Source organism: Gossypium hirsutum, chromosome A03 (genome assembly GCF_007990345.1).
Source record: "Gossypium hirsutum isolate 1008001.06 chromosome A03, Gossypium_hirsutum_v2.1, whole genome shotgun sequence".
In the NCBI taxonomy this organism is placed as follows: domain Eukaryota; kingdom Viridiplantae; phylum Streptophyta; class Magnoliopsida; order Malvales; family Malvaceae; genus Gossypium; species Gossypium hirsutum.
The window spans coordinates 27,435,537-27,452,424 of NC_053426.1; the positions used below are offsets into that span (position 1 = coordinate 27,435,537).

At 36.1% G+C, this 16,888-nt stretch overlaps 1 non-coding gene across 1 annotated transcript; it reads left to right on the forward strand.

Annotated features, from left to right (window-relative positions):
- Nucleotides 1–16,421: 16,421 nt before the first annotated feature.
- Nucleotides 16,422–16,528, forward strand: LOC121227753 (small nucleolar RNA R71). Its single transcript, XR_005925276.1, has one exon. It is a non-coding gene; the product is annotated as a small nucleolar RNA R71 (small nucleolar RNA).
- The last annotated feature ends 360 nt before the right edge of the window (nt 16,529–16,888 follow it).

Sequence of the window (16,888 nt, forward strand, 5' to 3'; positions counted from 1 at the left end):
TTTGTGTACCAAGGAACGATGAAATTATTCAAAAAATCTTGCAAGAGGCACATGATAGTCGATTGTCTATTCATCCGGGAAGTACCAAAATGTACAATGATTTGAAGAAAATGTACTGGTAGAATGGCATGAAGAGAGACATCTTCAAATTTGTATCCAAATGCTTGATATGTCAGCAAGTCAAAGCTAAACATCAAGTACCTTCAGGTTTACTACAACCTGTGATGGTCCCCGAATGGAAGTGTGATAAAATTACTATGGATTTCGTGACAGGATTACCATTGACCCTGAAAAAGAAAGATGATATATAGGTTGTGATTGATAAGTTGACAAAGTCAGCTCATTTTATTCTGATAAGCATAGATTCTTCACTTGACAAGTTGGTCAACTTGTATATATCTGAGATCATGAGATTACACGGGGTACCGCTATCGATTATTTTAGGCAGAGACCCGAGATTCACTTCGAGATTCTAGAAGAAGTTACAAGAAGCCTTGGGTACTAGGTTGAGTTTTAGTACAGCTTTTCACCCATAGACTGATGGTCAGTTTGAACGGATGATCCAGATTCTTGAGGATATGTTGCGATGTTGCATCTTTGAATTTTAGGGCAGTTGGGAAAAATACTTGCCATTGGTAGAGTTCGCCTACAACAACAGTTTTTAAACGAGTTTGAAGATGGCACCTTATGAGGCCTTGTATGGTAGAAAGTGCCGAACTCCATTTTATTGGACAAAACTCAAGGAGAGTCATATTCACAGAGTTGATCTAATCAAGGAAACTGAAGAAAAGGTTAAAGTGATACGTGATCGCTTAAAAGTGGCATCGGATAGACAAAAGTCATATGCTGATTTGAAAAGAAAAGTGATTGAGTTCCAAGTCGAAGACAAAGTATTCTTGAAAGTATCTCCATGGAAAAAGGTATTGAGATTTGGCCGGAAAGGCAAACTGAGTCCGTGATTTATCGGACCATTCGAGATCACTGAAAGAGTTGGACCATTAGCTTATCGCTTGGCATTACCACCAGAACTGGAAAAGATTCATGATGTGTTGCATGTATCAATGTTAACGCGATATCGATCAGACCCCTCTCAAGTGATTTCACCGACGGAGATTGAAATTAGACTGGACATGACCTATGGTGAGGAACTGGTCTAGATTTTGGCTCGTGAGGTTAAACAGCTGAGAAATAAAGATGTGGCCTTGGTAAAAGTCTTATGGCATCGACATGGTGTGAAAGAGGTGACATGGGACCGGAAGAAACCACGAGAAGCCAATATCCGAACCTATTTAATGGTAATACTTTCGAGGACGAAAGTCTCTAAAGGGGGGAGAAATGTAACATCCCAAAATAGGGCCTAGTCGGAATAGTAATTTCGGGACCACAAATCCAACATTGAAATATTTTTTATGATTATTATAAGGTCTAGAATATGAAAATATGCATGTGCTAAAGTTTCATGAAGAAAGTCAATGAGTAAGGTGTCCAATTGGAAAATAAAGACCAAATTGAATAAAGTGCAAAACTTGGATTCTAGAAGAAAATTGCATGAAATTGCTTTAGATTATTAATTAGAAGTCCCTAAAGAGCAATTTGCCCAATTTTTATGTTTTTGGACAAAAATGGGCATGTATGGATAAAATTTTTAAGAAAGGGCTTGAGGGTATTTTGGTCATTTGGCTAATTAATTAAATAAAATGGGAAAATGAAGCAAAAAATCAGCTCATCTTCTCCACCTTGCTGACGAAATTTGAGAGCAATCATAGCTAGGGTTTTCAACATTTTCAAACTCAATAGTAAGTGCTCTCAAGCCTCGTTTTTAATGTTATTCGTATTTTTAAATCCCAATAGCTTACTCTCTCCATTTTTACCCATATTTTGAGTTAGGGTTCATGTTTGCAAAGTGACCCATGTGTGACATGTTTATTCTTTGATGTTTTATGGAGGAATATGAAAGTTGGATGTGTGTTAAACATTTTTTTCTAGGTGATTTTCATAAAAAAACCCTAAAAGGACCTTTTTTGCAAAAAAAAAATGTAAAATATGTGGTAGAAATGTGAAATAATGGAAAAATGTGGGCTGCCATAAGAGGTAAAAGCATTTGGTTAGGCTTGGGTAATGTAGAAAATTCATGGATTTCATCATACGAGCCTAGGGACTAAACCATAAATAATGTGAAAGGTTAGGGGCAAAACGGTCATTTTGTCTGAAGGTAAAATTTAGGCTTGAAAAGAATAATGTGAGATATTGATAATTCATTTTTATTGTTATAGAACCCGAGGAACAAATTTCGGAGGTCGTTCAAGGAAAACGAAAGGTTTCAAAATAACCGAGATGCAAAACCGAAACGGATACTAGGTAAGTTCAAATAACTTTAAGTAAACTATTAACATGCCTAATTGCATGTGTTATGAATGTATGATAATTGGTTATAATGATGGCATGAAAATCCATGAAATATGTTAATAATAATGATATGATAATAAATGTCCCGGTTGAAGTCAAAAGGGAAATTCGATGGATAAACCATGGCTTACATGACTTGAAATCCTGCATGTGTTGCAGAAAAGGATTTAGCCCGAACGGGTAATCTGTTGATCTCAAATATAGAAATGATCTAGTCTGGACAGGTGTTCCTTGAGTGATCGAGCCTCCTAAAGAATAGGTGTGCATTGTGGATTTAGCCCAGATAGGTAATCCGATTAGGGTCTGAATTTAGCCTGGACTGGTAATTCAGATTCAAGCTCATTATGGGTGTTTGTTGCTACAAGGGATTTAGCCTGGACTGGTAATCCCAACATCACCCTATGAGTTGATATTATGGAGGATTTAGCCTTGACTGGTAATCCAGCCGTAAGTTGTGAGGTTCGCGGGAGTGTGTACTTGAGATGATCGTTCTTATAACTTGACGGTAAATGGATAATCCATCGAGATTTCCGAGAAACTCAATGGGATTAACATGAGATATAAAAATGAAAGTGTTGAATGATAAGCTTATCTAAGACAAATTAGATGGTGTATTGTTATGGGACAAACTTGTTGATTGAGTGGATGGGAAACCATTTCATGCTTGATGGTTTTATTGCCTAATATGGATGCATGCTAATTAATCGGTAAGTTTACTTTCCAGTTAGTCACGCTTACTAAGCATGTAAATTCTTACCCCTCTCTTTTCCTTGTCTTACAGAGCTCGTGGACTCGCGAAGATTGGGAGACGGATGGAGAATCAATACACTAACATCTTGTCTAGCTTTGGTATATAGATGCTTTTCTTTTGTTCAAAAGCATGTATAGGGCTTTTGTTATTTTGTTATATTTGTCATTTGATTAGCCAACATGAAGGCTTATAAAAGTATATGTGTTCACTTGTATATGGCCATGGAAATTGGCTCATTTTGATATAGGTTATGACACAAATTTGTACATGTTTATGTCCAAATGTTCTTGTGATAATTAAATATGGCATATCACAATTAAGTATGTGTAAAGTGACCAAATCAGAAGGGATGGCTAGGTCATAATTCGCAATGAGTTAAGATAATGATCCAATCTTAATTATGTTATAAGACATAGAAATCCTTAATACAAAAGGGAATAACCTAGCATGTATAAAACCGATGAGATGAGGTTTACATGCAATGAGATATATCAAGGCCATTTGGGATGTATAACTAGGCCTTGTTATGTATTATGGTAGTATATAAGAGTATGGGGATGATAGATGTAACACCCCGAACTCATGGCCGTTACCGAAAATCGAACACGAGGTGTTACCGGCTTACTTCATTTATTTCCCCTATATTTTTTTTTGTTCCATGCAAGCTGGCTACTGTATCGTGGTCGCTTTAAAAAATCATATTTTGAGTTCTAAAACTCGAAATCCAATTCTGTAAATTTTCCCCAAAATTAGACTCATATATCTATATGGTGAAATTTTTTTATAATTTTTTGATTGGGCCAATTAGTACAGTTTATTTGTTAAAGTTTCCCATATTTCAAGGTTCAACTACACTGACCTCTGTACCTTACGATTTAAATATCTCCCTGTAAAGGGCTTCAATGACTATGCCGTTTGTCTCTAATGAAACTAGACTCGATAACGAATCTGTACATATAAGGCACAACCTCTAATTATCTCAATAAAATTTACGGTGAATTTTCTAAGTCATAACAGGGGATCCAGAAATCGCTCTGGCTCTGTTTCACAAGAATTTAATTATCTCCTAACATAAAGTTTATATGGTCATTTCGTTTCTTCCATATGAAAATAGACTCATCAAGCTTCGATTACCTAATTTATTAATTATTTAATTCCATTTCTACTATTTTTAGTGATTTTTAAATCTCACAACACTGCTGCTGTTAGCATCTGTTACTAAAGCAGACTATGCCTATTTCGTGATTTTTCCTTGATCTAACTAATAATTCATCATACATGTCACAGTTTATGACCATGACTAGCCATGCCAAAGACTAATCATCACCGAGCATCTCCCCACTACACTATTACCAAATCATGAATTTAACACCGAAAATAAATTAGCCATGACATATGGCGTAATAATCGAGTAGACCTCAACTAATACTCAACCACAACCGAATTACCAAGACTTGTGACCAAGCATCATAGAACCAAATCCAAACGAACATTTATGCCATTTTCGCATGGCTAAAAGTTTACATACCAAATTTCAAACAAAACATAATAGCCTATACATGACGAAATGTTCTCCTAGACCAACTAAGAAGAAAGTACCAAAAGTTGCTAGCCGGTGTGATGACTTTGATGACGGTCCCGAGCACGGCAAAAAAACGAGTCCAAGAAACCTAAAATAGGTGACAAGCAAACACCGAATGAGTATATAACTCAGTAAGCCATAAGCATTCCACAACCATCCATTAATAAAATTATCACAACAGGAAACAATGAAATGAGGCTAAGTACTCCATCCATACCGAACTATACCATAGTTCCTTAAACCTTACGGTTCAATCTCATACCAAGTCCTACATTGACCTTTCATACATCATTTTATTTTCGTTACAATCATACAATTAAACGACCTTTCACCTATTCCACGATGAACCTTATGTACGTGACTTCAACTATAATCATCACATAGGTTCAAAACTTACCAAGCTCAACTCCAAATATAAACATAGCGCCTATTAGCCATGAACTCAAGGTACTTACATTTTCCGCTGTCCAAAATCGACTCGGTAAAGTCGCACCCTTAATGTAAATAATTTATAGAAAATATATAGTGGGTTCGCACACATAGTGCTTAATAATCAACCGCGCACACTTAGTGCCATGTACTTTAAACTCGCACACTTAGTGCCATGCATTTCAAGTTCGCACACCTAGTGCCAATCTCACAACCGTGAACACTTATTGCCCGCACACTTAGTGCCGAAAACCAGCCACTCTATATGCTTCACTTCCTTTTTACATTCGACAGTTTCATCTCTACATACATATACATTTGTATACATTTCATCTCATTAAACACAATTGCATAGGTATTACGATCATTTAAATCAATACCAAAGATATGCTTAATGACTTACCTTGTGTTAGGTAAAATAGTTCCAAGTCAGCTACTCGATGACCTTCGATTTTCCCTTGTTGGACGCCTCTCCTTTAGGATCTTGAGCTTAAACAAATAAATTAACTCATTTAACTGCTTTGCTACATATATTGGTATCCACATTTTAATGATTTTATGACATACGAAACGACATGGTAAAATTTTCATCTTGCTACCTTATGTTCTTAGCTATTCGGCTAATAACCTTATGCAATTACCATACTATCAATAATCTAATCACACATGCATATGCATACTTGGACATTCGGTAATCACCTTTGCTAATTTTAAACTCAACATCACATAAGCTCCCAAGTGATGGCCGAATATGTATATCTATACTATCACCTATAATTCATCTAATCACAAAATTTCATCTCATGAACACTTGACCCATTTTTTTTACCCTATATGGCCGAATGCTTCATTTGTTACCCAACTAACCATTCAACAACTTCAACCTCATTACCACCCTTTTATGCCTAATTATCTAAGTCAAGATAAAATCATCAACATGCCTAACTATAGCCGAATGTGCAACATTAATCTATCATTTCCATTTCATTTAACACTTAACATTTACCACATATCGATTCACCAAACTCTTCATCTATTCATGCTCTCATATTCGGTCACCCATACCTCTACTAACCATATAACTAATTAATCCTAGGGTTAAACACAAGTACAATATTTAAGCACCATGGCCGAACCTTCATGAAGTTGCTAAGACCCATCATTTCTACTCCTCACACACTCTCACATCCAATCCTTTTTATTAAACACTCAAGCTCAATCATCTTCATGCCTCATCACCACAACATCAAAACACCAACCAAGAAAGACAACACCCATGGCCGAATATCATCTCCATCAATAGCAAAAATTTAAACCATGGGCTAGGTAGAACTTAAACTAACAACTAAAAACATGCATGAATTTCAAAAAAAATAACATCAAACATACCTCAACCTAGGTACAAGCATGGCCGAACTTCTTCACCTTTCTTTCCCTCACTCACGGCAATTGTAACAAGGAAAAGGATGAACACTCCTTCTTCCTCCCTTATTTTATTCATCTTTTTCCTTTTTAATTCCTTTCTTTAATTTATTTTATCTCCAATAACCCAATTTCTTATTATAATATATAATTCAAACAAATATATTGCCCATCATCAATCTATCTTGGCCGGCCACTATAAGGGAATTGGGCAATTTGACATGCAAGTCCACCCTTGTGTTGACATGCACTAATAAGCCCTTTAAAATTAGCCTATCATATTTCACCATGTCTCATATTGATCCCTATTTAATAATTTCTCATGCAATTGGCAAAATTAGGGAATGAAACTTCCACATATGCATGTACACACATAATAAGCATAGAATATAACAATTAATTATTTTTATGACTCAGTTTTGTGGTCCCGAAACCACTTTCTGACTAGGGTCACATTACTGCTGTCACAATAGAGGTGAACCAAGGCTTGGAAAATAGCCTAATAAGGTCCACACGGGCATGTGTCTAGGCCGTGTGTGACACACAGGTAGCCCTATGGGTGTGTAGTCCATCCATGTGTCCCCCAAACCTAAAATTTTTAAGTCAGAATGTATGGTAGTAAACATACGGGTAAAGGCACGGCTGTGTGTCTCAACCGTGTGGTGGGCACGGCCTAGCACACGGGCGTATGTCTTGGCTGTGTGTCCCTAAATGCATGCTGACATCATAAACAAAATGCTCAAGTTTTTGGACACAGGTGACCACACGGACGTGTCTAGGCCATGTGAAGGACACGAGCCAGGGAGACGGGCGTATGCTTGGCTGTGTGAAATCCCCTGTAGGTTTGAAATAGGAAACAAATTCAATTAATTCCACACGCGTAGGGGACACGGGCATGTGCATTGTCTCAACACTGGTGTGTAAGACATTAACCTAAAAATTTTCTTAAAATTTTCTTAGGTCATCGGGTTAGTCCAAGCCCATTTTCAATGTATATTTTGGCCTCGTAAGCCTGTAATAGAGACACCAAGATGTTGTTTGATCAGGTTCAAATTGGAACGAAATTTTATAACCCGTATTTCTCGAAAATATCCAAGTATGTGTCTGGTAATGCCTTGTGCCTATTCCTGGTCTCAGGAATAGGTAAGGGGTGTTACATCATAACCTACTTAATCATGTCAAAATAAACTATTACTAGACATTCCAATGGCTAGATTACAAAATAACATTTTCAAGCCACCAATGGCCAAGTTGTCCTGTACAGGCCATTATACCAAAATGATTTCTACTAAGTATACCCAAAATGCTAGTTGATAGTGTGACGATGCTCCAATGATCTTCCAACCTTCACGAGCTTCTGAGCACTATAAAAGAAGGGGAAAATAAAACGGAGTAAGCATTACATGCTTAGTATGTTCGTATAACGGAAACTAAACTTACCAATCTTTCTTAGTAAATCTAGGCATACAATGCTATGTTTCCATCCATTTGGCTAAATTGCCTAATCACATACATTCAATCAAACATGTTAGTCACCAAAATCTTCATATCAATCAAGTAACATAGATGAGCTCATCAAGCAATATTCTTTCAAGTCATTATCATTTCATCTCAAGGTTTTCATGCCATGTCAAGAGTTTTATATCTGTTGAATCATTGAATTTCGATGGATGCTTAAGTAGTACACTCAAAGTGTACGATCCAATAATCCGTAAATTCCTTATTCAAAGGTACCCCTTAGAGCACTTAACTAAGAAACACTCTCTCGAGCCACTTATCGTATAACAGGATTACCAGTCCAGGCTAAACCCTAATCATAATGTATGCTCGAGAGGTGTTATATCAAGATCACCTGTCTGGGCTAAATCCTTTCTATAACAAGGTCATTGGGATTACTCGTTCGAGCTAAATCCTGTTTGCAACAAATGCAGGACTTTATTAGTTTCGAGAAAGCGCATATAATCATCAGAATTCACATTCAATCGAGATTTATCCCTTTATCACAATTCCAAGCATGTATCAATTTTCCATCATAGCATACAAGTAAAGCACATCAACATAAACCACATTACATACAAACACAACATTCAATTAACATAATTACATGCCCAATTAAGTTACACGAACTTACCTCGACACTTGTTCGTGTAAAAGTCTACTAATCCGAAATCTTTTCTTTTCCTCGATCTAACCTCGAATTAGTGTTTTCCAGATCTATGTAAATGAATTTAACCATCAATTTCACACATTTCATATTTAAGTGGACTCAATTTACGTCCTAGGTAAAATTACCATTTTGCTCCTAACTTTTTCAGAAATTCTGATTTTGTCCCTAGGCTTGGAAAATGAAACTTCTGCAAATTACTCCCTATTCCAAGCCTAACCAAAGCCCCATTACAAAATTTTCCAGCACATGTATTCATAAAATTTCAGAATTTTTCATCAAATTTTACAAATTTTCATTTTAGTCCCTAAATCATGTTTTCATAAAAAATCACTTTGTAAAAGTTGTTTATATATCAATAATCTTTCATTTTCTACCATAAATTTCTAATTTCCAGCATACACATCCATGACCATTTTCAAATTAATACCTCAAATAGAGAGATTAAGCTATCCCAGTTTCAAAAATATTAAAATTACTAAAAACGAGACAAGAGAACTTACCCAATTAGGCCTTGAAAGTTTCTTTTCTCTCTCCTAGGGTTTCCATGTGTTTTAGGTTGAAGATGACATAAAATAAGATGATTTTTTTTATCATCTTTTTAATTAATTAAGTATTTTTCTATTTTCAGTTTAGTCTTTTCCCTTTTTCTATAATTTCATGGATGAGTCACCAAGAAAAATCTACGTACTTTTCTTAATGGTCTAATTACCATATAAGGACATTTAGTTTTGAATTCCATAGCTATTTGATCCTTATAGCTACTAGAATTCAACTTTCACATTTTATGCGATTTAGATTGGTTTGGATGCTGAGTCCTTAATTTTTTCCGTACCTAACCTGCGCACGGAAACAAACCGTACGCTAAGTATGCACTTAGTGTTATTTCTATAAACTAATACTTTAATAAGCTATGTATATACATTGTAACTTAAACTTTACTTTCATAATCTTAATAGCTTCACCCCTTACATTCATTTTAATCTCTTTCCTGTATTAAGCAATTCATATATATATTTATATTTCATATCATTCAATAACTTAAACATTCGTAAATCAGTCATAGTCACTTAATCGATATCAGGCAGTCTTCAATACTTTCATTTACCCCTGTTAACATAACTCAGACCTAAATGGATACACGGATCCAACCCACACACTACGGATAATATACAGTGTTTCATTGGACGAAACCGAAATACACCGTAGAGTAACAGTAACAGTAACAGTCATAGTCAGGTACAAAGTACCTCTTCGAAACGAATCTGGAACAGTCACAGTAGTCGACACATATAGTGTCTCATCGACACGCAGTCGGAATATCCCTGAACACTTCTAATCCTATGGCATGCCAATTGTATCCGACTAGCCCGACTTACCAATCAAGCTTGAGATCTCAAAACCCTAAATTTTCCTTTTCTTTTTCTTTCCCTACTATTCGTGCCTTTCTTTTTCTTTTTCTTTATGTTTTATTTCTTTTATTTTCTTTATTCATTTTTTTATTTTATTAATATATTTTAATTATATAATACAATATAATTTACTTTATATTATTATTTACTTATATAATAAGTAAATACATATTTATACATACATTTGTACCAATTAAAATAACACATATGTATTTATACTTACCATACATTTGCCACCTTATGGTCTAATTGCTAATTTAGTCCCTTGGCTTTCCTATAGTTTATAATTAAACCTTCACACTTTATTCAATTTAGTCCTCTTACTAAATTAACCTTAATTAAACTAGATTTACTTAACTAAAATCTAATTAATCTCTCACTTAATTTCGTAAATATTTCTAATAAATATTTACGAATCTAATTTTTAGAATCAAAGACCCGAAAATTCACTTTTTTTCGATAACCTAAAAATTTGGGTCATTACACTAACAATCAATGCATAAATGCCTATGTTTTAATTCAAGACATATCAATAAAAATTATAAATTAATCAAAATTCATTTTAATAATGATATGAGAAGATTATTTGAGAACAAGACAAAATTCAGAGATTTTTCTGATAATGATATAAATATCCCCCCACACTTAAGATGTACATTGTCCTCAATGTACAAAGATATATAATAGCGATATAAATATAATATCGAAAGAGAGGAAGAGAAGTGAAACTGCCTTGAGATTGTGGATGAAATCCTTGGATTCACTAGAGCGAGAATTGAAGATAAAGCTGAAGGAAAGGCATGATTCTGAGGGATAAATGAGAAGACACTACTGTGAATGAGAGTTAAGGGAATAATTCGATGATTACCATAAATATAGGTAGAGTTTAAAAGTATAAAACACGAGACTTCAAAAATAAATAGAAATAAAAGTAAAATAAATAAAAACAAAAATAAAATGAGTTTGAAAAGAGGCACGGCTATGTCACCCAATACTGGTCTCACACGGCCGTGTCACACGGCCGTGTGGCTCGCGTCCAGCCTGTGTTTATCGGGAAATGAAAAATCGCCACACGGCCTGAGGGCATGCCCGTGTGTCTAGGCCGTGTGGTCACATGGTCGTATCGCACGACCATGCGCGGTGTGGTTTGCTTCTCCAACGCCCATGTATATATGCACACGCTCAGGTTCTTTTGACAGTCTCACCCACGGGTGGTGACACGGGCGTGTCGAACGCCCGTGTTAATTTCACAATTTCTTCCACAGGTGTGGCGCACGCCCATGTTATTTTGATAGGATTGTCCACGGCTATGTCACATGACCGTGGCAATGTATCAAATCCCGTGTTTTGGGAAAAAATTTTCTCTATTTTCACACGACCATATCGCACGGCAGTGTCTCCGTCCATGGTATGAGCACGGCCTAAAGCACGTCCGTGGGATAGGCCGTGTTTGTCCCTGTCAAATGTCAAAATTTCCTACAGTTAAATTAAGAACAGTTAAAGAAAAATTAAACCCTATTTAGTGAGGTTAGTGCTTGGGTTGCCTCCCAAGAAGTGCTTATTTAGAGTCTAAGCTCGACTCTATCATGTGGGTATATTTAGGGAAGTTCGTGGAGTCGTAGCTCCTCTCTATCATCTTTGAAATTTTCACTGTTGTAGAGTTTGAGGCGATGTCCATTTACCTTGAAAGTGCCTTGGGATGGGTGACTTACCTCTACTGTGCCATATGGAAAGATAGTTTGGACTAGGAAAGGACTTGACCATCGTGATTTAAACTTTCTAGGGAACAATTTCAGCCTTGAGTTATACAATAGGACAAGATCTCCAACTTTAAATTGCTTGTGTTGTCTTAAACGAAAGTCGTGGCAGTGCTTCGTTGCTTCCTTGTATAGGCGTGAATTTTCATATGCATTGGTTCGCCACTCATCTAACTCGTTCAACTGTATGAACCTATTTTCACCTACAAGTTTGGGATCAAGGTCTAGAAATTTTATAGCCCAAAATGCCTTGTGTTCTAACTCAAATGGTAGATGACAAATTTTTCCATAAACAAGTCTGTAAGGTGATGTTCCTATGGGGGTCTTAAAAGCAGTTCTATAAGACCATAAAGCATCATCTACTTTCATCACCCAATTCTTCCTGTTCGATTCTACTGTCTTTTCTAGGATACATTTAAGCTCTATGTTTGCCACTTCGACTTGGCCACTAGTTTGAGAGTGGTAAGGGGTTGCTGTTCTGTGGTAAATTTCATATTTCTTAAGGATCTTGTAACCTGGGCATTACAAAAATGAGTACCCCTATCACTGGTGATTGCTCTAAGTGTTTCAAACCGAGAGAAAAGTTTCTTAAGGAAACGTACTACTGCTTTAGCATCATTAGTAGGTAAAGCTTGGGCTTCAACCCATTTGGACATATAATCGATAGCTACTAAGATGTATTTATTCCCAAATGAACTAGGGAATGGTCCCATGAAGTTGATACCCCAAACGTCAAATATTTCACATGAAAGCATATATGTCTGAGAAATTTCATCACGTTTGGAGATATTACCTGTACTTTGGCATTTGTCACAAGAAGTAACATACCTGTTGGCAACTTTGAATAGAGTGGGCTAATAAAAACCTGATTCAAGTATTTTATGTGCTGTCTTATTCCAACTGTAATGTTCTCCAGTCGGTCTTGAGTGGCAATGTTCTAAGATCTTCAATTCTTCCGTCCTTATAACGCATATCCTAATGACTTGGTCTGCACATATACAGAAAAGGAAAGGGTCTTCCCAAAAGTAGTTTTTCACATCAGTAAAGAATCGTTTCTTTTGGTAATGTGTCGACCCTTTTGGGATACTGTTAGCGGCTAAAAAATTTGCAATGTCTACAAACCAAGGTACCTCAGAGTCAAATATAGCAAAAAATTGTTCTTTAGGGAATGAATCATTTATTTCATCTTCATCTAGTTCTTTGGTACTTGAATTTTCAAGCCTGGAAAGATGATCAGCCGCGAGATTTTCAGTTCCTTTCTTATTCTTAATCTCCAAGTCATATTCCTGCAATAACAAAATCCATCAAATGAGTTGAGGTTTTGCATCAGTCTTAGTTAAAAGATAGAGAAAAGCAAAATGGTCAGTATAAACGAAAACTCTAGACAATATTATATATGGCCTAAATTTATCGAATGCGAAAACCACAGCTAGCATCTCTTTCTCCATGGTGGTGTAGTTTTCTTGTACGGTTGTCAAAGTTTTGCTAGCATAATGATAGGTTGAAAATACTTACCTCTTTGCTATCCCAAAACTGCACCTACTGCAAAATCACTCGCATCATACATTAGATCGAAAGGTGAATTCCAATCAGGTGCAATTATAATTTGAGCTTTAGTCAATTTATCCTTTAAAGTATTAAATGCTTCTATACATTCCTGATCGAAATTAAAAAGCACATCTTTTTCTTGTAATTTAGTCAAAGGCTTAGCTATTTTAGAAAAATATTTAATAAATCTTCTATAAAACCTAGCATGTCCTAAAAAGCTTCTAATATCCTTAACCGATTTAGGGGGAGGTAGTTTCTCAAGGCTTCAATTTTAGATTTATCAACCTCAATCCCTTTACTAGAAATTTTATGTCCTAACACAATACCTTCTTGAACCATAAAGTGGCATTTTTCCCAATTGAGCATAAGATTTGTTTCCTCGTATCTTATTAAGACTCATTTTAAATTTTTAAGGCAAAGATGGAAAGAGTTACCGAAATTGAGAAATCATCCATAAATACCTCCATGATGTATTCTATGAGTTCTTCAAAAATGACCATCATGCAACGCTGAAAAGTAGCAGGAGCATTACATAATCCAAAAGGCATTCTATGATAAGAAACATACCGTATGGACATGTAAATGTCATCTTTTCTTGATCTTCAGGAGCTATTGGGATTTGAAAATAGCCAGAGAGTTCGTCTAGGAAGCAGTAGTACATGTGCCCTGATAATATTTCTAGTATTTGGTCAATGAATGGAAGGGGGAAGTGATATTTTCTTGTGGCATCATTCAGCTTCCTGTAATCAATGCAAACTCTTCAACCTGTGACTGTCCTTGTTGGGATTAATTCATTCTTCTCATTGGCTATAACAGTCATGCCTCCTTTCTTAGGAATAACCTGCACTGGACTTACCCAAGAACTGTCAGAAATAGGATAAATAATTCTAGCATCTAGGAGTTTAATTACCTCAGCTTTAACAACTTTCTTCATGTTGGGGTTCCGTCGTCTTTGGGCTTGCACACATGGCTTATATTCATCTTCCATTAAAATTTTGTGGGTGCAAAAAGAAGGGCTGATCCCTTTAATGTCTAAAATTTTCGAAGTTATGCCCTTTTTATGCTCTCTTAATATTTGGAGTAATTCCTCTTTCTCCTTGGGTTGCAAGTTAGATGCAATAATTACCGGTAATGTAGAATTATTTCCAACGAATGCATATTCCAAGTGATTCGGCAATTGTTTAAGTTCCAATTTGGGAGGTTCTTCAATAGAGGGTTTTTGCTTAGGTTCATCGTTTATCTTAATACCCTCATATTCTACTGGTCTTGGGGAGGGTTAATTGGAATTTAGTTCAGTTCCTATCTTAGAATCATCGACCACCCCCTTTCCTTAGGCAAGACACAGTTCCATCGTGTCCTTATGTATGATTTCCTGAAAAGAATCTTGAGTAGAATGACCAGTAGAGTCAATAAAATAACTTGAGTCATCCTGTTCCCTTGAAAATCTCATGGCATCATAAATTTTAAAAATAATCTCTTCGTCACCTACTCTAAGTACCAATTTAGCATCACCTACATCAATAACAGCTCTAGCAGTGGCTAAAAATGGATGACCTAAGATCAAAGGCACTTCAACATCCTCATCCATGTGAAGCACAATGAAATCAACAGGGAATATAAATTTATCTACTTTTACAAGTACGTCCTCTATAATTCCCCTAGGATATTTAACAAATCTATAAGCTAATTGAATACTCATCCTAGTGGGTTTAGGTTCCCCAAGACCAAGTTGTTTAAACATTTTATATGGCATCAAATTAATGCTAGCGCCTAAATCAGCTAGTGCTTTATCAACATTCAAACTACCAAATAAGCAGGGAATAGTAAAACTTCCTGGATCCTTCAGTTTGGTTGGCAGTTTATTTTGGAGTATGGCTGAGCACTCCTCATTAAGTTCCACTGTAGATAAGTCTTCAAACTTTCTTTTGTTTGTTAGAAGCTCCTTTAAAAATTTTGCATATGTAGGCATCTGCGATATAGCTTCAACAAAAGGTAAGTTAATATGCAGTTGTTTAAAGAGTTCAAGAAATATACCAAATTGTGCATCCATGCGGTCTTTCTTCAACTTTGCTGGATATGGGATTGATGGTTTATATTCCTTTGGCATTGGATTGTCATTGTTTTTAGGTTTTACCTCCTTACCTTTGTTTCTGTCAGCTTCTTGTGGTGGTTCTTTTCGAATTCAGCTAACACTTTCCTACTCCTTAGTGTAACTGCTTTTACATGCTCTTTTGGATTGGGTTTGGTGTTACTAGGTAGACTTCCTGGTGGTCTTTCTGAAATCATCTTAGCCAGTTGCCCAATTTGATTCTCAAGTCCTTGGATCGACGCTTGCTGATTTTTAAGTGCAGTTTCAGAGTTCTAAAAATGGGTTTCCGCTACTGAAATAAATTTTGGCATCATCTCCTCAAGGTTCGACTTTTTCTCTTGCTGGTAAGGTTGTTGTTGAAAACCTAGAGGGGGCGGTGGTCTCTGATACCGTTGGCCTCCCCATGAGAAATTTGGGTGGTTCGTCCATCCTGCATTGTAAGTGTTACTATAAGGATTATTTTGACGTCGAGGATTATTACCCATAGAATTTATTTTCTCATTTTCCATGTTGTGGCCATAAGGTGGGTATTCTGAATTGTTCGTTCCTCCTCCACTTGCACTACATTGCATTACTCGGTGAACCTGTGAAGAACCAAGTAAACCGTCAATTTTTCTATTCAAAATTTCTACTTGATTAGAGAGCATGGTGACCGAATCAATGTTAAAAGCACCGGATGCTTTCGTTGGCTTTGTCCTCATGACTTGCCACTAATAATTATTCAGTGACATCTCTACTATAAATTCATAAGCCTCCTTAGTTGTCTTATTATTGATAGTCCCACCAGCAGCTACGTCAATCATCTGTCTAGTCAAAGGATTCACGCCGTTGTGAAAAGTTTGAACCTGTAGCTAGAGTGGTAACCCATGGTGAAGGCATCTTATCAATAGATCCTTGTACCTCTCCCATGCATCATAGAGTGTTTCTAGATCCATCTGTATAAAATAAGAGATATCATTCCTTAACTTAGCCATTTTAGCCGGCGAAAAATATTTAAGTAAGGTCATTTGTTCCCAAGTAGCAATTGACCGTCATGGTAACGAGTTCAACCACTATTTTCCTTTGTTCCTCAATGAAAAGGTAAACAACCGAAGGTGAATGGCATTATCAGAAATTCCATTTATCTTAAATGTGTCTCAAAACTCTAGAAAATTTGCCAAATGAGTATTTGGATCCCCATCCTGCAAACCATCAAACTAAACAAATTGTTGTATCATTTGAATCGTGTTAGGTTTCAGTTCAAAATTATTTGCAGCAATAGCAGGTATAACTATACTCGATTCGGCTCCTGTTAAAGTAGGTTTAGCATAATCATACATAGTACGAGG